This window comes from Bos grunniens, chromosome 16 (genome assembly GCF_055505025.1).
Source record: "Bos grunniens cultivar Pamir isolate PY7600 chromosome 16, Bosgru_T2T1.0, whole genome shotgun sequence".
NCBI lineage: Eukaryota > Metazoa > Chordata > Mammalia > Artiodactyla > Bovidae > Bos > Bos grunniens.
The window spans coordinates 6,876,290-6,897,990 of record NC_141180.1 but is presented as its reverse complement, the minus strand read 5'-3'; the positions used below and the strand labels follow the sequence as shown (position 1 = coordinate 6,897,990).

General features: G+C 44.7%; 1 pseudogene; it reads right to left on the bottom strand.

Moving 5' to 3' along the window:
* Window positions 1-2,096: 2,096 nt before the first annotated feature.
* LOC147356095 (syncytin-1-like) lies at window positions 2,097-3,259 on the bottom strand (annotated as a pseudogene).
* Between the last annotated feature and the right edge of the window lie 18,442 nt (window positions 3,260-21,701).

Here is a 21,701-nt window from a genome sequence, read left to right as displayed (position 1 = left end):
TTGAAAAACAGGCAAAGATGCCCAGCTTTATTCATAATAAGAGAAATTCAAGTTAAAACTAAGCTGACACTTATTTCCAATAGCAGTTAGTAAAGGTTCTAAAGGTTTCGCATACAGAGTCCATAAGAGTGGGGCAAGGTATCCAGCAGACAGTGTTGATAAGGAATTTGGCAAAAAACATCAAAATTATAAACATAAACATGTGTATCCTTGACTCTGCAATTCTGTTCTAGGAATGTATTCTGAAGCTGCAGTCACACAATGATAAGTCTATAAGGCAAGGCTGTTCACATCAAGAGGTGGGAAACCATCTGAATATCCTTCAGTGCATGACTCATTAAGAACATTGCGGTGTATCTGTACAGCATAATACAGTGTATCCACAAATAGATTGTCAAGGATCTTAGAGCTGCCTTCAAGATTTGAAAAATTAAGTGAAAAAAAATCAAGGTGTATATTTACATTCACACATTTATGTAGCAAATATATATAACAAAACAGATACGTTTTAGGTATATATAGATATATAAACGTGTTTTGTTACATATGTTACCATTTGTGGAGAAATAAAAAACATTAAGCTTGCTCATTTCTGCCTCGGCTATTTGAATATACTTAAGAAGCGGGTGGCATTGGATGTCCCCAAGGAGAGATGTGGGCTAGCAGAAAGGGTTGAGGGGGAAAAAGGGAACCTTCATTGTATACTCTTTGGATTTTGCAAGAGCACAGATTCTGAAGTCAAATGACACAATGGTCAAATACATATTGTATTTTCCTTTCGGAAAGATTTATATGAACGTCACGTCATATGCACTCATTAATTTAATAAATATTTAGTGTTACTTTTAGTCAGTACTCATATTGGCGTTGGGATAGGCTGTGATATTTAAGGCATGTAGGATACTTCCAGTGCGCCAGACCCAGTTCAGAGTGTCCTGCTTCACAGATGAGGAAACTGAAGGTCACAGAGGCTGAACGGACTTGTCCAAAACCAAACAGGTAGTAAGTGGCGGAAAAGGAAACGTCAACGTGTTAGTTGCTCAGTCCTGTCTGACTCTCTGTGGCCCATGTACTGTAGCCCACCAGGCTTCTCTGTACATGGGATTCTCCAGGCAAGAATACTGGAATGGGTAGCCACTCCCTTCTCCAGGGGATCTTCCTGACCTGAGGATCGAACCCGAGTCTCCTGCATCGTAGGCAGATTCTTTACCATCTGAGCCCCCAGGGAAGTCACTGGGCTTGAAAATCTGTCTCTAGAGTCTGAGCTTTCAGTTAAAACCAGGACGGGGTCATTAACTGGTGGAGCCAACTGACAAGTGAAAATCTGGGGTCCTTTGTTGAAAATGGATGAATTTCAATACAGCAACAACAGAGCATTAAAGCAAGCTGAGATCCATCTGCGCACAGGGCCCTGCAGGGCTGCACAGGCCACACACCCCCGGGGCTGGCCTGGGTCAACGTCTCGCCGCCTGTCACACAAAGGGCCCCGAGCCCTCGTGGAGCTGACGTGCAACTGGAGGAGGTGAGTGGGTGAGACTTAACAAGCAAACAGGCGTCAGTAATGTAAGGTATAGTTCAGGCCGAGGCAGAAAAAGGAAAGACGACCTCAACAGGAGGTTACCTTTATTCAGGCAAGGAGGGGCGACAGTCGGCCTAAGGAGCAGGCTGAGCACAGAGAGGGATCAGGGAGGCTCCATATTTATAGGGAGGTTTGTGGAAGCGATAAAGGAAACGTTAATCAGGCGGGATGTTTTGGGTATACTTTAGTTGAGATGGCATTTGTAGTTGGGCAGGGGGTGATAAGTCTTCTGGGCAGGTGTAGGGGGTGGAAGGTTTCCGGACAGGGGGTGATAAGTCTTCTGGGCAGGTGTAGGGGGTGGAAGGTTTCTGGACAGGGGGTGATAAGTCCCAGATAGATGCAACCGGCCTGGAGCATCAGGGTGGGACCTAAAGTTCTGTTTTGTTTTCTCCGAAGTTAGATGATTCAGCAAGGGCCTTTGAAACTGTTGTTTTCTTTTCTAGGCCCAAAAGACTCCTTCATTTCAGACCCTGAAATCATAAAAAAAATGGGAAAAAAAGGGGCCGTATCTCTCTGGCTACTTCCTGCTGGATAGGGGCGATGATTTTGGGTCTGGAATGGAGGATCGTCTTAGGGCCCAGCGTCTCCTTTTTCTGAGCTTGGGGTGAGGCTCTGGAGAAGAAGAATGGTCTTGACCTGATCTCGAGAGATGGCCCGAATCCATTCCTGGAGAAACCTTTGAAAGAGACTGAAGAGACAGGGTCCAAATAAGAGGAATAGAATGATAAGTACCAATGGTCCCAGGAAAGGGAGCAATCAAGGGAGGACCTGTTGGAACAGGTTTTGGGGACTGTAAAGGCTTTGTAACTCTTTTCTGCAGCGTTCAATTCTGTCTCTAAGTTCTTTGACTCTACCCTGCACTATGCCCGTTTCATTAACAAAACAGCAGCAGTCCTCTCCTAGGAAAAGGCAGGTCCCTCCCTTTCCCGCGGTGAGAAGGTCCAGGGCTCGCCTATTTTGTAGGGCCACAGAAACTAATGAGTTAATTTGTCTTTGGATTCAAAAGAAGGACTCCACTACCTGCTCCATGTCTTCATTAAGTCCTTGGGACAGCTTGTAGCAGAAATGGGAAGAGGTCGAGATGCCTCCAAGCCCGGTGCCTAGGGCTGCTGCTACGCCAATCCCAATCAGGAAGGGGGCTGTGACAGTTCATCTTTTCCTGTGGGAAGTTCCCCTTGGGGGTAGACTATTGGTTCTACCTCTTCTTCTTTGAGGAATGTTAGGCCCGGGGTCAGGAAGACCAAGATGCAAGGTCCAGGGGGGCTCAAGGGGAGACGTGAATATGCGCAGGTCCCGCAGAGAATGAAGATTCCCGGACTGGTGCAATTGTTGGTGCTGTTCCAGAGAACCCAAGTGGAGCAGAAGGAGGGAGCGGAGCTTGTAAGACCAGTGTAGTTGGGACTAGAGTAGTTGATACAGGTTAGGTTTGAAAAGGCTGAGAGTAGGACGTTGTGAGAGACTGGCCCAATGAGTTGTGTAGTTTTTTGTTGGGAAGGGGAGGTATAGTTGCCCTGTAACATCCAGGTTGAGGGTAAGGGAATTGCTATGTGCAGTGAGGGAGACAGTGACATGCTTATCCAACACTGGGATGTGTGTCGTGTGTACTGGAAGAATTGGAAGGAAGAGTTGAGAAGGCGGGTAAGGTGTTGGTTGCCAGAGGGAGGTTTTAGGAGACGCCATAATTGGGAAAGGAGGTCTAGGCGTTTATAAGGCTCAGGGGTCGCCTGTAACCGGGAAATTATGTTCTTTATGACTTGTTCTTGTTTCTTTTCCCGATTTTGATCTAGTACCCCTCCCCTGTCTGAGTACCCCCAGTGGGTAATGGGATAGAAACATATGTTTCTTCCATTTGGCTTATGGCAGGTACTCACGAAACTCCGTCTCTTTTGTACTTTAATAGTGAGTAGGGATTTGGACTTTCCGCCCCCGAGGTTCATGGTGCATGGTTTTGGAGCTGTATTATAACATGAGTAATGTACGTAGGAACAAATTTCAAAGCAGGGGCAGGGAGTAGCCAGAAGGCTGGGGACTGCAGCAAGGATAAGGAACAGAGGAGTCATGGGCTGTTAGTTAGGCAGTGCAGAGGAAATAGCACCCTAGGAGTAGAACACAGCTAGCAACGTAGGCGATACCCACGGAAAGACGAAGGCTAGGTGGCCAGTCCTGAGGGGAGACAGTTACTAGGCCTATAGCAAGGATTAAGATTAAGAGGGTTGTTATAGTTAGAGAGACAGGGAGAGGCCAGTCAGGGTGAGGGGAAAAAGGCCCCAAGTTGGTGGTTGTTTGAATCTGAGGGGGAACAGTGTTCATTAGGATGTAGAATGATGTAGAGAATGAGAGTAAAGAAATCAGTTTCTTCTGGAGTCAGGTTGTAGAAGGCTCCCTGGAGCCATAGTTGAGACACCAGTGTAGTCAGGTCTTTGGAGGAGGTTCCTGTCGGGGCGCTGGTCCAGAGGTCTGGTAGTAGTTGGGTCAGAAACAGTTGTAGGTTAAGGAGAATCCAGGTCATTCAGTGTCCTCTTGGATGGTTGACAGAGGTTGTCACCAGGTGAATTTTAAGGAGGTGGGTCCTGTGAGGGAGACCTGATAGGGGTCAGTTAAGGAGGGCAGCGCAGGGTCGGAGGTGACCTGTTTTAGGCGAGAGAGGTGTACCCAGGAGGTGACCTTCTCGAGTTTAGCTGCAGTTGGGATAAGGAGAATGATTTTGAATGGTCCCTGCCACTTTGGGGTTAGGTCACTCTGGAGATTATCAGACAGATAGATCATGTCCCCAGTTTGTAAAGGGGGCAGGAGGCTTGGGGGCCAGGGGCAGGCAAGGTGTGGTTGACGTATTTCCAGAGGGCATTGCGGAGTTCCGCCAGCAGAGGGGTGTGTAGGAAGCTTGGTATGGGAGGAGGTTCGGGGGAGTCCAGGAGGGAGCATGGGCCTTCCACACATCACCCCAAAGGGGCTCAGCCCTTGGGACTTTCTGGGCAAAGCCCGTATTCTGAGGAGAACAATTGGCAAGTTTAGTCCAATCCAGATGTACTTTGAAGGTTAGTTTGGTAAGGGTTTCTTTGATTATTCTATTCATCCTTTCTACCTTTCCTGAGGACTGGGGAAGGTATGGAATGTGGAATTTCCAGGGTATCTGTAAGAACTGGACAAGTTGTTGGGTGACCTTGGAACTAAATTCCGGGCCATTATCAGACTAGGGCTGAAGGCAGGCCAAACCCGGGGAAAATTTCTGGGAGGAGGATTTGGGCCCCATGTGGGCTCTTTTTTTTGTAGTGGAAAATACTTCTACCCATCCCGAAAAGGTGTCCGCAAGGCCCAGGAGGTATCTGACTCTCCGGACCGGGGGCATATGAGTAAAGTCTAGCTGCCAATCCTGTGCTGGGAGGCTGCCTCGCATTTGATGGATTGGAAAGGATGTTGGTTTAAGGTTGGAATTGGGGTTAGTATGTTGACATGTTTGACAGGAGCAGGTAAGGTTATCTAAATATTGTTGGTCAGCATTGGATATGGGGAAGTGGTTACGGAGGAACTGTTGGAGTGTCTTGGATGAGGGATGAAAAAGTGAGTGTAGATAAGAGAGGATTTCTCTGGTGGTGGGAGAGTTGGGAGGAGTCAGAGCTAAGATGACAGGGGACTGGAGGGAAGGATGCTGCTGCTGCTGCTGCTAAGTCGCTTCAGTTGTGTCCGACTCTGTGCAACCCCACAGACGGCAGCCCACCAGGCCCCGCCGTCCCTGGGATTCTCCAGGCAAGAACACTGGAGTGGGTTGCCATTTCCTTCTCCAATGCATGAAAGTGAAAAGTGAAAGTGAAGTCGCTCAGTCGTGTCCGACTCTTAGCGACCCCATGGACTGCAGCCCACCAGGCTCCTCCGTCCATGGGATTTTCCAGGCAAGAGTACTGGAGTGGGTGCCACTGCCTTCTCTGGAGGGAAGGATGGGACAGGGCTGTCTCCTTTCCTTCTGGTCTGCAGCATTGTTGTAGGCGGATATGAGACTTCCCTCTTGATGTCCCCTACAGTGGAGGATGGCGGCTTTGTTTGGTAAGAGTGCTGCCTCTAGAAGTTTGTGGATCAGGTCTGAATTAATAATGGGGGATCCCTTTTGGGTTAGGAAACCTCTTTCTCTCCATATTAGGATGTTTGAGTGAAATATGTTATAGGCATATTTGGAGTCTGTGTGGATGTTAACCCTTAGATTTTTAGCCAGAGTTAAAGCTCTGGTGACAGCTATCAGTTCTGCCTGTTGGGAGGTGGTGTGAAGTGGCAGAGGTGAAGCTTCAATTGTCTGGGTTCTGTGATTGTGACAAAGGTCCCTCTGGATGATGGCATATCCTGCTGCAAAGGGTGGGGGTTTTTGAGAGCTGCCATCAACGAACCAGTGTGGGGTGTCTGGGTCTAGGATGGGCTGATCTGTTCAATGTTGGAAGGGGTTTAGGGTAAGATCTACTGTTAGGCTGCAGCTCTGTAGGAGGGGGTCTGTTGTAGAGGACGTGGGTAATAAGCTGGCAGGGTTAAGGGGAGAACAAGGAGAGAATGAGAGGTGAGGGTGGAGGAGAAAGGCATGTAGGACCTGCACCCTGGAAGGGGGAAGGGAGAGGAAAGCCCGATGTGGTAGTAAGTCTCGGGAGGTGTGTGGAGAACAGACTGTTAAAGGGGCATGTCTAGAGTTTATTTGCTTCAGGTACGAGGGCTGCAATAGCAGCCATGGCCTGTATATAGGGAGGCCACCCCTTGGTCACCATGTCAAGCTGTTTTGATAGATAGGCTATGGGAGCCCAGGTGTCTCCGGCCTGCTGACACAGAGGTCCCAGGGCCTGTCCTTGGCTGGAATGTGCAAAGAGAAAGAATGGTCTGGTGTGATCTGGCAGGTGGAGAGTTGGCACTCGGAGGAGGCTCTGGGTGAGCTGGTGAAGAGGATTGGCCAGCGAGGAGGGGTTAAAGAGGGGCTCACCCAGACATCCTTTAGTTGCTTCACAGAGTGGCTTTGCAATGAGGGAGAAGTTAGGGATCCAGATACGGAAAAAGTTGAGGAAGCCGAGGATTGACAGGAACTCCCTTTTCGTGTTTGGAAGTGGACAGTTAGTTAAGGCCTGGATTCTATCTGGGGCAATAGTTCTTTGTTGATGGGATATGGAGAGCCCGGATAGGTGACGTTTGTCTGGATTATTTGGGCCTTAGAGGGGGATACCCGATAACCCCAGGATCCCAGGGCCCCAAGGAGTTTGGCAATATGTTGGAGGCAGAGTTTTGGGGTTGGGCTACAAAGGAGGAGGTCATCTACATATTGAAGGAGATGACTCGGGGCTAGGTTGAGTGTCTGTAGGTCCTTTTGTAAAGCCTGTTCAAAAAAGTGAGGACTGTCTCTGAACCCCTGGGGGAGATCTGTCCATGTTAGTTGTTGGGAAATGTCTCGGGGTCTTGCCAGGTGAAGGCAAGAGGGGGTGGAGAGGGATGGTGAAAAAGGCGTCTTTGAGATCTAATACCGTGAAGTGGGTTGCAGTCGGGGGTGTGGTAGACAGCAGGGTGTGAGGGTTAGGGACTACTGGGAGTGTCGATGTGATGGCCTCACTGACTTTCCACAGATCCTGGACCAGTCTCCAAGAGTGTGGTCCCTTCCTTACTGCCAGAATAGGGGCGCTGTGTGGTGAATGGGTAGGAATTAGGACAGAGGCTTGAAGAAGACAGTCTATGACAGGCTTAAATCCCTTGTGGGCCTCCGGGGTGAGAGAGTACTGTTGTTGGGTGATTATAGTCCAGGGGTCTTTTAGGGTAATGTGGACTGGGGGATGATGTTTGGCTATGGATGGGTGATCAATGTCCCAGACTTGGGGGTCTAAGGTGGGTAGATCCAAAGGAAGGTCAGGGGTGAGGGATAGGGACCGTCCAGGTGCCATCTGCGTGCAGAATATAGAGACTGTATCGAGGGGGGGTATGGTAATAAAGACCCCCAATTTGGATAACAAATCTCTCCCTAGGAGTGCCATCAGGCACTGAGGCATTATGAGGAATGAGTGTATAAGGGTTGACTTTCCAAATTGACAGAGTAATGGAGGGCTGATTTTTGGCCTTAGGGGAACTCTTTGTGAGTTCTGAGTCTTGAGTTGGGCCAGAGTAGGAAGTTAAGAGAGAGAAAGTGGCTCCAGTGTCTACTATAAAAGAGGTTTTTTTTTCCGGCCACTACCCCATCTATCTTAAGTTCCGAGCTCATGTTCGGGACACGGGCCGGGGGGCTGGAACCCGGGCCCCCTCATTGGAACAACTCTCATAGGGTTGGGCTGGGGTTCTGGGGAGAAGTGGGGATTTCCCCAGAGGCGCCAGGGTGTCCCTATGGACATTCCACTCTCCAGGTCTGGGAGGTGGGGACCTCCCCAGGGGTGCCAGGGTGTCCCTGGGGACAGTCCATCTTCCAGTGTCCCCACTGGCCACAGGTTGGGCATGCTTTTGTGGGGGGCCACTGGTTTGGGCATGCCTTTGCCCAGTGTCCTGACTGGTTTCATCGGAAGCAGGGTTGGTGGGGGTGGGGGGGGTGGGGTCTTAAGCCCCGTTCTGGGATGACCTGGGCCAGGCTGATCTCGTCCCTTAATTGCTGCCGCCAAAAAGGCATATTTAACTTTTCTCTCTTGGAGAAGGCAATGGCACCCCACTCCAGTACTCTTGCCTGGAAAATCCCATGGACAGAGGAGCCTGGTAGACTACAGTCCATGGGGTCGTGAAGAGTAGGACATGACTGAGCAAGTTCCCTTTCCCTTTTCACTTTCCTGGATTGGAGAAGGAAATGGCAATCCACTCCAGTGTTCTTGCCTGGAGAATCCCAGGGACTGGGGAGCCTGGTGGGCTGCCGTCTATGGGGTCACACAGAGTCGGACACGACTGAAGTGACTTAGCAGCAGCAGCTTTTCGCTCATGTTCTTTTTCTCTCTTAGCCGCTTCCTCCCTATTATTGAACACCTTGAAGGCTACTTCTAGAAGGTCTCTTTGAGGGGGTCTCAGGGCCCTTTTCTAGTTGTTGAAGCTTGCTTCTGATGTCAGGGGCGGACTGGCTGATGAATTGGAAGTGAAGGTAGAGTAATCCAGCGGGGATGGTGATATCTAGGTTGGTATACTTCTGGACTGCCTCTGTGAGGCCTGCCAAGAATAAGGCTGGATTTTCCTCTGCCCCTTGGGTGATTTCTCTGACTTTATCATAATTGCCATGGATATGAGTATTTTTCTGCACTCCTTCTAGAATGCAGGTAATCATATGATTGAGTCTCCTGATACCTGGGTCACCGGGCTGGTAAGTCCAGTGGGGATCTAACTGAGGCACCACCTCATCAGCACCTGGGCTATCCCGGTCTTGGTTATGTAAATGATCAGCACGGGTTTTTGCTGCTTGCCAGATATGGTGTTTTTCGTCAGGGGTTGGAGTGGCACTTAGAATATAATATACGTCACTCCACGTGAGGTTATAGGCCTGGGAGACTCTCAGGAATTCTTTTCTGTATCTGGTAGGATTTTCAGAAATGATCCTAACTTTTCTTCTATCTGGCTCATATCTGACAATGAAAATGGCACATGGACTCGGGTGGGGTCCTGCCACCTGCCCTCTGGTCCTGCCACCTCTCTCAGGGGAAACATGTGTTGGGTACGTGACCCTGTGGCAGGGGTGGCGGGGGAAGGGAAGAGGGGGCATCGGGGAGACGGGGTGGTGGAGTCCAGGGGGTGTCTGGAGAGGTTTCCGGGCCAGTAGGTGAGTTGGATGAAGGGGAAGGAGAGGGTTGGTGGGGTGGCGGGTAGGGAGGGGGCTTGTCCGCGGGGTCAAACTGGCGGGCTACAGTCCATGGGGTTGCACAGAGTCGGACATGACTGGAGCAACTTAGCAGGCATGCATGCATGCACTGGTCTCTCTAACATGCTGGGAGCAACCGAGGCCATGCTAATTTCACATGTCCTCACATGTTTCAGCAGTCAGAGACCTCACAGAGAACGAAGCAGTGTCTGATTGTACTTTATATGTGGTATGGGTTTAATTACTTATTCTCCAATCCTTATAGAACATTCCTTTCATCACCTTTTCCTTTTACAGCCTTCTTCTCCTCCTATTTTCTTATTTTCAATTCTTATTTTCAATTCAGTGTTTTCTGGAATGTGAGACAATGTTGTACTTGATACCGTCTTAAGAACTAAAGGATTTATTTGCTTCCAAAATAATGAGTTCCTTTAAACGATGAATGTATCTGTTAAGGCTAGAGTGCAATCTTTGCATCTGAAACTGGTGGCTTTGTCTTGTTTTGTGTATGTGTATTGGGGTGTAGAGCCAAACTACAGGCAAATGTTTACAGAATGCTAAATTCATTCACTGTTAAAAGGACACCCGTGGAAATTGTGCTAAAGGCTCCTTAGGTTGTTAAGACAGTGACATTTTAAAAACATTTGTCTTATCTTAAATTTTGCCTTTAGCTAAGATGGCTCCAAGTAAATTCTATTACAGCTGTTTGCTTGTCATTAAAGAGGGGGACTTCAAGCTCTTCGTCCTGCATTTAGATCAACTGTTTGACGGAGATGGTGATTTTTCTTGACTTTATTTCATGCATTTCCTTGTTTGCATGGACCAACTCAGCCAGCTGTTTGGGATTCACGTGAACTCAGGGTCAAAGTGCTGATGCAGCTGAAGAATTGTGAAAAAAATTAATTCTGAAAATGGAAGCAAAAGGAATAAGCACCTAAGCCCGAATCCGTGCTTGGGAGGCTAAAACTGATCAATTTCCTGGTCCCTAATTAAAACAAGCCACCAAACACAGCAGCGGCATAAAATCCAGGGCTTTTCCTGGTGATGAATGCGACCAGCCTGCAAATTCCTCCTTGCTGGGAACAGAGGTTCCGCGTGCAACAGCAGTTAAGCAGAAAGCTTGCTGGCCATTTGTGTTCCATAATATGCATGTCATCTGCTTCCTGTCCAGACCCTGTCCTTACCCTGCTCCATCCCCAGGGTAGTTGCCCACTGACACTAGACCAATAAGGCTAAAATGAAAGAGGGAGTCTCCTTCTCTCACCTGTGAGTCTTTGAAGGAGTCCATTCCTGTCTGTTGAAGGGGTAAACAATTATGGCGGGGTATCTAATCTTTTATATTACTTGAATTGTGCAAATTTGCATGTGAACCATCTGCTTTTAAATTGAATCCTAGCTTTCCATCAATTAGCACAGTCATCTCAGATGTAAAGTAGGTTAACTTCTGATTGATCTTCAATTAACACTAGTTCTTAACCATTTACTTTATTTCAAATTCATTTCCCCCTCCTAGTTTTACGAGAAAGTTGCAGAATGACCTTCCTGCTTTTGAAATGCTGATAGCTCTTTAGGATGAAAGAATTGCCATTCCACCCACACTCGCTTTATCCCTGAATTAGGAAAAGCTCCAGTAATAAAAGTCAGTATAATTTTATTTTCCAAAAGAGCATCAGGGAAACAGGAAGACCTCATTACATGCAAATATGTTTGACTTTCTTTGTTTTGTTTTTGCTTTACTTATTTAGATTTTAGAATTGGTAATTTTCACAAAATAAGTCACAGAATCATTCTAGAAATCCCCAAAGTAACATCTGTAAAACTTCAGTAATCTAGAGGTGTGCAAAATTATTTGGCTTCTTTTATAGGACAGAAACTCTCGGTTTAAAGTGGCCTCAGATGTCTTCCAGCCCACACTCACCCAGGGCAGGACTGTCTATCAGAGCATCCTCCTGCCCACATTCACCCAGGACTGGACAGTTCACCGGAGCATCCCTGCCAGATGGTCAGCCAGCTTTTCCTTGTTGCCATCACTGGACAAAAGGGCAGAATCTCCTTGATGAGGTTAACAGTGAAACTCCGGCAGCTGAATAATATTCACCAATTGATATAATTCAGATATTCTTTTATTGGAATGATGCAAAATGTTATTGATAATTTTTTATGTTAAAAAAAGAAAAATTGAACTGAGTAAAATTAAAAAACTAATTGGCTTTATTCCATGTTTCACAAATCAGGAAGCAACCCATCTAATAAATCCTAGGAGCTGTACAAACCAAAATGGATGGTTTTCATAGGCAGAATCAGGATGGGACAAGGAAGTTAAAGAATGGATTATTTCAGGGAAGGTCATCTTCCTGAAGGGGAAGGCAAGGGGTCTTATTAAGCAGACTACCTTACTAGTGTTTCAGGAAATTCCAGACTGGTGGGTTTAAAATTCCACTCCTGGGAGAAGCTGAAACTGCAATCAGGTTAGATATTTGGTCTTGGTGGGGTTTGGCATAAGTGACTCCATTTGGGGACTATCTTTTTTTTTTTTGACAGTGCTGTGCAGCATGAGAGATTGTAGTTCCCCGATCAGGGATCGAACTAATGTTCCCTGAAGTGGAAGCATGGAGTCTTAACTCCTGGACCTCCAGGGGATTCCCTAGGCCTATTGTTTCAAGACTTATGGTAGTTTATCATTGTGATATGTTATCCAAGTTTTCTTTTGATTTGATTAAATCAAATCAAAATTTGATTCATAAAGTATTTGTTGTATCCTAAAGTATAATTTCATCACACGGGAACTATTTTTTTCTACAGAAAAACATATAACTTGTTCTCTAATAGTTATAGAAATATGATTCTCTTAGTAATCATTTCTGGTATGATCAACTTACTGGAAGTTTTTTATACCATTAAGCAAAGATAATTTTTTTTTCATGGAAAAGATGTATGAGTTTTTCCTCTTTATTGTCTTCTTTTTTATCTATACATCATTGTTTTTCTTATTAGCATGCTATGTTGAAAATAGAACAAGGGTCCCCTTATGAGGTAGACCAAGTAATATTTGCTGCTGTAATAAATCCAAAATCTCAGTGGCCTAAAACAATAAACGTTTACTTCTCACTCATGTTACAGTCCAGTGTCCACGTTCTTCCCTGGATGATGGTCCACAGTATCATTCCACTGTCCAGCAGGGATTTTCAATCTTCTCCACTGAGCTAGCATATAAGGAGAAAAAACAAGAAAGGGAAGACAAAGAGTAGGAGTTTTTGTGGGCCTGAAAGTGGGCTTTATCATTTCTTCGTACATTATATGAGCCAGAACTTGGTCACTGGCCAGACCCAGTTGCAAGGCTGACAGGCAAAAACAGCCCAGCCATAGACTCAGGGAGAAGAAACAGGGTTGGTGAGTTACAGCCAGTTTCCACTGCAGTTGCTCTCACCATCTAGTTTACCTCTCTACCCTGGACATCTGTGTGTATAGAACACTTTCTAGAATTTCTACTGCACGTGTGCTCTGAACTTGACTGGTAAATAAATGAAGAGGGTTATGAGGCTCTTAAGTGCCCTGAATTCCTGGGTATTTGCCCTGAAGCATAGGGCATCTAGGGTTCCATCTTGCAGTAACATTGAGGGTGTTCTCTTATTCAAGGAGTCCATTAAAAAAACAATAGGTGGTTAGATCTTCATGGCATTAACCTATTTCCCTGCCCCTCAATAGAAATAGAAGGGGAAAAATTGAAAAAGGTGACGGATTTTATTTTCTTGGGCTCCAAACTCACTGAGGATAGTGACTACAGTCACGGGATTAAAAGATGCTTGCTCCTTGGAAGAAAGGCTGTGACAAACCTAGACAGCATATTATTAATAAATAACAGAGACATGAGTTTGCTGACAAAGGTCCATATGGTCAAAGCTATAGCTTTTCCAGTAGTCACGTATGGATGTGAGAGTTGGACCATAAAGAAGGCTGAGTGTGAAAGAATTGACGCTTCTGAACTGTGGTGCTGGAGAAGACTCTTGAGAGTTCCTTGGACTGAAAAGAGATCAAACCGGTCAATCCTAAGGAAAATCAACCCTGAATATTCACTGGAAGGACAGATGCAGAAGCTGAAGCTCCAGTACTTTGGCCATGTGATGAGAAAAGTTGACTCATTGGAAAAGACCCTGATGCTGGGAAAAATTGAAGGGAAGAGAAGGGAATGACCAAGAATGAGATGGTTGGATGGCATCACTGACTCCACAGACATGAGTTTGAGCAAGTTCCAGGAGATAGTGAAGGACAGGGAAGCCTGGCGAGCTGAGGTCCATGGGGTTGCAAATAGTTGGACAGGACTTAGCAACAGAACAACCACAGCAACTTTAGGAAGTGTAAGAGGCAAGCATTACTTTTTTTTTTTTTGACCTAGTCTTTACTGGACTTTATTTTTTATAAAAGTCCAAATTTTAGCGAAACAGTAATAGGTAGAAGTAACTTAAAGAACACTTTGTACATTGCCTTTTACATTGTTTGGGGGTATTTTTTGAATAGTCATATTATAAATTTTAAAAGTTTTTTTAAAAACTTCATTTTTATTTTTAAATTGTTTCTTCTAGTTGTATTGAGGTATAACAGACTGTATAAGTTTAAGCTGTATAGAATAATGGCTTGATTCATATATGATGAAATGGTTATCACTGTAAGTTTTGTGACCACCTCTCATCTTCTATAGATAATAAACTTCAAAAATAGAAAAAAAAACTTTTTCCTTGTGTTGAGAACTCTTAGGATTTACTCTTTTAAGAACTTTGATATATAGTGTACAGTAGAAGGCTGCAGTCCATGGGGTCGCTGAGGGTCTGACACGACTGAGCGACTTCACTTTCACTTTTCACTTTCATGCACTGGAGAAGGAAATGGCAACCCACTCCAGTGTTCTTGCCTGGAGAATCCCAGGGACGGGGGAGCCTGGTGGGTTGCCGTCCATTGGGTCGCACAGAGTCGGACACGACTGAAGCGACTTAGCAGCAGTGTTAATTATATTTATCATGTTGTACATTACACCCATAGTAATTATTTATCTTATAACTGGAAGTTTGTACCTTTTGACTGTTTTCTCCCAGTTCCCTGTCCCCCTACTCCCACTTTTGGTAACCACAAACCTGACCTTTTTTATTTTTTCTCAGTTTGTTTGTTTTTGAAGTATCGCTGACCTACAACACTGTGTTAGCTCCTGTTATGCAACACAGTGATTTGATATTTCCATACATTTCAAAACGGTCACCACGATGAGTCTGGGTGTAATATGTCACCATGCAAAGGTATTACGAGTTATTGATTAGTTATTTCCCATGCTGTGCATAGCTATCTATCATCTATTTATCTATCTGGTAATTTTTAGTTGCTGATCTCTTAAGTTCAAATGCATTTTAACAACCCTGCATTTTTACTCCCCTCCTACCACATTGACTACTTTTGACCTCATATTTTACAATTCTGTTTTCTGCTTCCCTTAACTACTTATTGGATATACAGATAATTTAACTATTGTCTTTAACCTTCCTGCCAGCTTTATACATGGCTAACTCATGGTTTGTACTATATACTTTTCCTTACCAATGATAATTTCCCTTTTGTAATTTTCATGTTTCTACTTGTGGCCTTTTCTTTTTGGGTTAAAGGAGTCCCTTAAACATTTCCCATAAAAGTGGTTTGGTGGTGCTGAACTCATTTAACTTTTGCTTGTCTATAAAAGAGATTCCCTGGTAGCTCAGCTGGTAATGAATCTGCCTGCAATGCAGATAGACCCTAGTTCAACTCCTGGGTCGAGAAGATCCCGTGGAGAAGGGATAGGCTACCCACTCTAAAACTTTTCATCTCTCCTTCAAATCTGAATGAAAAGCTTGCTGGGTGGAGTATTCTTGGTTGCATTTTTTTTTCCCCTTCCATCACTTTAAATAAATTCTACCACTGCTTTCTGGCCTGCAGAGTTTCTGCTGATAAGTCACCTGATAGCCCTATGGGAGTTCTGCTGCTGCTGCTGTTAAGTCGCTTCAGTCGTGTCCGACTCTGTGCGATCCCATAGACGGCAGCCCAACGGGCTCCCCGGTTCCTGGGATTCTCCAGGCAAGAATACTGGAGTGGGTTGCCATTTCCTTCTCCAATGGGAGTTCCCTTGTATGTAAACTGGCTATTTTCCTGTAGCTTTTCCCATGTTCCCTTTAATACTCTCTATCCATTATTTTTGCCATTTTAATTATAATGTATCTTGGTGTTGTGGGCTTCTCTTGTGGCTCAGCTGGTAAAGAATCTGCCTGCAATGAGGGAGACCTGGGTTCGATTCCTGAGTTGGGAAGATCCCGTGGAGAAGGGAAAGGCTACCCACTCCAGTATTCTGGCCTGAAGAAGTCCATGGACTGTTACAGTCCCTGGGGTCACAAAGAGTCAGGCAGACTGAGCGACTTTCACTTTTCTTTCACTTTGGTGTTGTGTTCTTTGGATTCATCCTGTTTGGGACTGTCTATGTTTCCTGGAACTGGATGTCTATTTTCTTTCCCAGGTTAGGGAAATTTTCAGCTGTCATCTCTTCAAATATATTTTCTGCCTCTTTTTCTATCTCTTGCTCCTTCTGGGATCTCTATAAGGAGAACATTAGAACACTTGATGCTGGCCGAGACATCTCTTAAATTGTCCTCATCTCTTTTCATTATTTTTTCCTGTTCTACTAAGCGTTTTCCACTATTCTGTCTTCCAACTCACTGATCTATTCCTCCATATCATCTTTACTGTTAATTCCTTCAAATCTGGTGTTGCTCTGCTGATGAGTGGGACTGGATCCCAGGGCAGCTGGCTGAGGTGTCTTATAGCTTGCATAGGCCTGCTGATGGATAGAACCCTGGCCCAGGGAGCCAAAGGGTTGTTGTCTATCTGCTGGGCAGAGCCGGGTCTCAGTGTCTCTGTATGCAGTGCTCTGGGTGTCCCAGGGTTAGTGCCAGTGCACTGCTAGTCAGGTGTAGGCATCCATGTGGACAGGGACAGCTCTGGGCTCAGGGTGTCTTAAGGCAGTGGGCTTGCTGGTAGGGGCTGTGTCTCTACCTTGCTAGCTGCTTGACCTGAGGCATCCAAGTACTGGCACCAACAGGCTGGTGGGCAGCGCAGGATCCCAGTGCTAATACGCTAAAAGGAGAATTTCAAAACGACACTTGCCAGCACTAGTGTCCACATAGTAGTTGGAGCCCCTCAAACGGCTGCTGCCAGTGTCTGTATCCCCAGAATGAGCTCCAGTTGTCTCCTGCCTCTCTGGGAGGCTCTCCAAGAACAGCAGGTGAGTCAGATCCAGGATCCTTTCAAATGATGACTACTGCCTTGGGTACCAGAGCCTGTAAGATTTTGTGAGTGCCCTTTAAGAGTGGAGTGTCTCCTGCTTTCTTTTGGTCCCAATTTGCATGGAAAATCCTTTTTCCAGCCCTTCACTTTCAGTCTGTACGTGTCCCCTGTTTTGAGGTGGGTCTCTTGTAGACAACATATGTAGGGGTCTTGTTTTTGTATCCATTCAGCCAGTCTTTGTCTTTTGGTTGGGGCATTCAACCCATTTACGTTTAAGGTAATTACTAATAAGTATGATCCCGTTGCCATTTACTTTATTGTTTTGGGTTCGAGTTTATACACCATTTTTGTGTTTCCTGTCTAGAGAATATCCTTTAGTATTTGTTGGAGAGCTGGTTTGGTGGTGCAGAATTCTCTCAGCTTTTGCTTGTCTGAGAAGCTTTTGATTTCTCCTTCATACTTGAATGAGATCCTTGCTGGGTACAATAATCTGGGCTGTAGGTTATTTTCTTTCATCATTTTAAGTATGTCTTGCCATTCCCTCCTGGCTTGAAGAGTTTCTATTGAAAGATCAGCTGTTATCCTTATGGGAATTCCCTTGTGTGTTATTTGTTGTTTTTCCCTTGCTGCTTTTAATATTTGTTCTTTGTGTTTGATCTTTGTTAATTTGATTAATATGTGTCTTGGGGTGTTTCGCCTTGGGTTTATCCTGTTTGGGACTCTCTGGGTTTCTTGGACTTGGGTGATTATTTCCTTCCCCATTTTAGGGAAGTTTTCAACTATTATCTCCTCAAGTATTTTCTCATGGTCTTTCTTTTTGTCTTCTTCTTCTGGAACCCCCTGTGATTCGAGGAGTCACAATACTCGTATCAGATAAATTAGACTTTAAAACAAAGGCTGTGAAAAGAGACAAAGAAGGTCACTACATAATGATCAAAGGATCAATCCAAGAAGAAGATATAACAATTATATAATATATATCCACCCAACATGGGAGCACCGCAGTATGTAAGATAAATTCTAACAAGTATGAAAGGAGAAATTAACAATAACACAATAATAGTGGGAGACTTTAATACCCCACTCACACTTATGGATAGATCAACTAAACAGAAAATTAACAAGGAAAAAAAAAAAAACATGTATCTATAAAGTTCACTAAAGCAAAGCACAGTAAAATGAGGTATGGCAATAAAAGGCGTTAAATTTATCAAATTAAAAAAAATAAATAAATAAAGTGCTGAAAAATTAAAAAAAAAAAAAAGAAAGGAACAGAAGAAATAACATAAGCAATAAACTGTCTCGAGCAAACAGAAAGCATCTGTAAAAATTGCTAAACTGGATGGTGTCGACAATACGAACTATTTTTTTTTTCCATCTCATGTCTTTTTCCCCTCAGTCTTCTGATCATTTCTGTTTTTCTTTATCCTGGCCTGACATTACCATCATTATAATGTCTTCAAAAGTTCAGGAATGTATCTGACAGCTTGGTGTTGAAGTGGGCATTCCAGGAAAAGATAGGTAGGATCTAGCTACTATACTGTTTTAAAGCTACTGCTATTTCACCATAACCCAAAATACCCATATTTGGAAAGAGTTAACTTTTCATCATTATTTTAAGATTGATATTGCCAACACAACAACTGAAATAAAGGCATAAATTTTCAAAAATAAAATAAAATTAAATTAAAAAAAAGAAAAAATAATGCTTAACTCTTGCTCTCTATGACTTCAGGGAGCAAAAAAAAAAATCATAACATAGAAATATTCACTCCTGAAAATATATTCACTTATAGAATCAGTAAAAAAAAAAAAAAAAAAAAAAAAGAGTGGAGTGTCTATTTCTCAGAGTCCTCTGGCTCTCCTGAAAATAAGCCTCACTGGCTTTCAAAATCAAATATTCTGGGGGTTTGTCTTCCAGCTGTAGCATTCCCGGGCTGCAGATTCCTATGTGGGACTCAGACCACTTGTTCTTTGAGAAAATCCTCTGCAGTTGTAATTATCCTCTCGTTTGTAGGTTGCCCCCTCATTTGCAGGTATGAGTCCTGACTATATCACGTCTCTGCCCCTCCTGCCTGTCTCATTGTGATTAGTTCTTTATGACTTTAGGAGTCCCCTTCTCCTACTTTGTTATAGGAGTCTTTTCTGCTAGCTTTCCTAAATTTTCTCATCTGTAGTTGCTCTGTAAACGTTGTAAGTTTGGTGTGTCATGGGAGGAGGTGAGTTCAGAGTCTTCCTACTCTGCCATCTTGGCCATTCTCCTGGCACTATTCTTATCAACATTTGAAATGAAACTGAGTTGCAAGCAGATTCAACTTCATTGGTTTGATATTGGTGCAACTGCTATATTTGGTTTGGAGAGATGTGGCTGACTTTGATGTATATAATTTAAAAGAGCTAGTGTAACTCTTACTATGGGTCTCCAGCACATGAATATCTAACTAGTAGCCACTTTCCTCTCTGGCATCCTGTCATACCTGCTCATTCTAGAACCTGCAGTAAAACAGATGACCCTCCCTGACCGAAAGAGAACTCAGCGCTTTTTCAGAGTTCACAGGCCACCAGGCCGACGTCCATCCATCCATCGGCACTGTCCTCACCCTGCTTGGGCTGATGAGAACTATAGCCCTGGGCCAGAGATGTTCACTTTTCTCTCCACTTGGGCTAGGGGTAGAGAGGGTAGCATTAAGGCTTGTTGGTATACTACTTACGTCTAGTGAACCTCCAGGAACTTCAGTGTGAATTTATGTGAACTTCCTGTGAAATGACCAATTTGGTTAAAGGAAAACTCTGCTTGTGGTTATTCCCTTAGCACTGGACATTAATCTTTTGTTTTGCTTTGGTCTTGATTTTTTTCCCCATTTTTTATTGGAGTATAATTGCTTTACAATGTTGTTTGGTTTCTGCCGTACAATAAAGTGAATCAGCTATATGTATACACATCATCCTTTCTCTTGAGCCTCCCTCTTGCTCCCCTATCCCATCCCTCTGGGTCATCACAGAGCAGCGAAGTGAGCTCCCAGTACAGCAGCTTCCCACTGGCTATCTATTTTACACATGGCAGTGTGTATATATCAATGCTCTTCTGAAATTAATCTATTTTTGCTTTTGTTTTGTTTTTGGCATTAATCTTTATTAGGACTAAAGTAGAGTGTCATTCCTGGTGGGCTTCCCTGGTGGCTCAGAGGGTAAAGCGTCTGCCAGCAATGCAGGAGACCTGGGTTCGATCCCTGGGTTGGGAAGATCCCCTGGAGAAGGAAACGGCAACGCACTCTGGTACTCTTGCCTGGAAAATCCCATGGATGGAGAAGCCTGTAGGCTACAGTCTATGGGATTGCAAAGAGTCAGACACGACTGAGCAACTGCACTTCACTAGAGCATCATTCAATAACCCCAGTTCTGAATTGTAGCCAAGAATAAGGAAGCAGATAAAAGAGATTCTCAGTTTGAGTGGCTCCAATGGTAAAGGATCTGCCTGCAATGTAGGAGACCTGGGTTTGATCCCCGGGTTGCGAAGATCCCCTGGAGAAGAGAATGGCAACCTGCTCCAGTATTCTTGCCTGGAGAATCCCATGGACAGAGGACAGAGGACTAGTGGGCTATAGTCCATGGGATCACAAAGAGTCAGACATGACTGAGCAACTAACACTTATCATTTAATCAGTTTGAAAAAGCTGCCACTATCTAAATTCAATAGTCAGAAAGGAGTGTCAATGAAAAATTAACCAGTTAACCTAAGAAAGAAGTAGGAAATTTTATTCAAGCCAAATTTGAGGATTATAGCTCAAGAAGAACATCTCAGAAAACTCTGAGAAAGGTTCTGCCCATTTGAAATCAAAGCAGAGTTATATTCATTTTTTGAGCCCCCATGGCTGAACATTAACTGAACTATTATTGACAGTTTACACAATCAAGATCTAAGTACCACGTGACCCCTTATCAAGAATGAATGTATCTTAAAAATGTTGTCTTGTTGGTGCTAAGAGAATGTTGCCCTCTATGACTGAGCAGGTATTTCTGCCTGTGGTGATGTGTGTGTGTGCTGTGTGTGTTTAGTCACTCAGTCATGCGCCACTCTTTGCGACCCCGTGTACTGTAGCCCGCCAGGCTCCTCTACCCATGAAATTTTCCTGGCAAGAATACTGGAGTGGATTGCCATTTCCTACTCCAGGGGTTCTTCCTGATGCAAGGATCGAACCTGCCTCTCTTGCATCTCCTGAATTGGCAAGTGGATTCTTTACCATTAGCACCACTTGGGAAGCCCACCCACTGGGGAGGTTTAGTCAATGCATAATTTAGATACACAATGCACACTGTGGGGAGAGAGGGGACCAAAGGGCAGAGAAAATGCTTTATGTTTAAATTTTTCTTGACTTGCCATAAAATATGAATTTTATTTCATGTGAGACGTTATGCAGGCAAAGCACTACTTCCTACACAGGAGGCCTTGGAGTCTCAGAAGGTGTAGAGGACTTTCCCTTGTCTTGGGCAGTTGAGAGTTGGCTCCATCCACTTCTTGAGGGTCACAGGGATGAAAGGAGGCAGGGAGAGGATTGTAGCCCTGCTGTCAAAACCGGATTGGTTTTCCATGTTCTTTTACCAAACTCAATGCCTTTGACTATCTGTTTAAAATCTTCTGCTGTAGAAGTCAATAGTGGTGATGCCAAAAGCTCAGCCTCTGTGCACCAGTGCTAAATCAAATCACAGAGATAGAGCTTCGGGTTAAGTAGAAAAGAATAGTTTAATTGCTCTGTCAGACAAAGGGGACGCAGCAGATTTGTACCCTGGAAAACTGTGTGTCCCAATGCAGGAGGGTTTGATGAGGAGTTTTAGAGCACTGGTTCAGGGCAGGGCTGCTTCAGGATCGGCATGTGTGCAGGGCCTCAGGTGGTTTCCTGATCGTCTCTGAAGAATGCTTCATCGAGTAGTCAGCATCTGCCATTTGTTGGGAGTTTTAGTTCTGCAGAAAAACTCAGAGATGCTGTTGTGTTCCGCCCTTGAGGTGGAACAAGGACTCTCCCCTAAGAAGGCACCACTCTTTCTTGACTGCCCCTCCCTTGTCTCTTC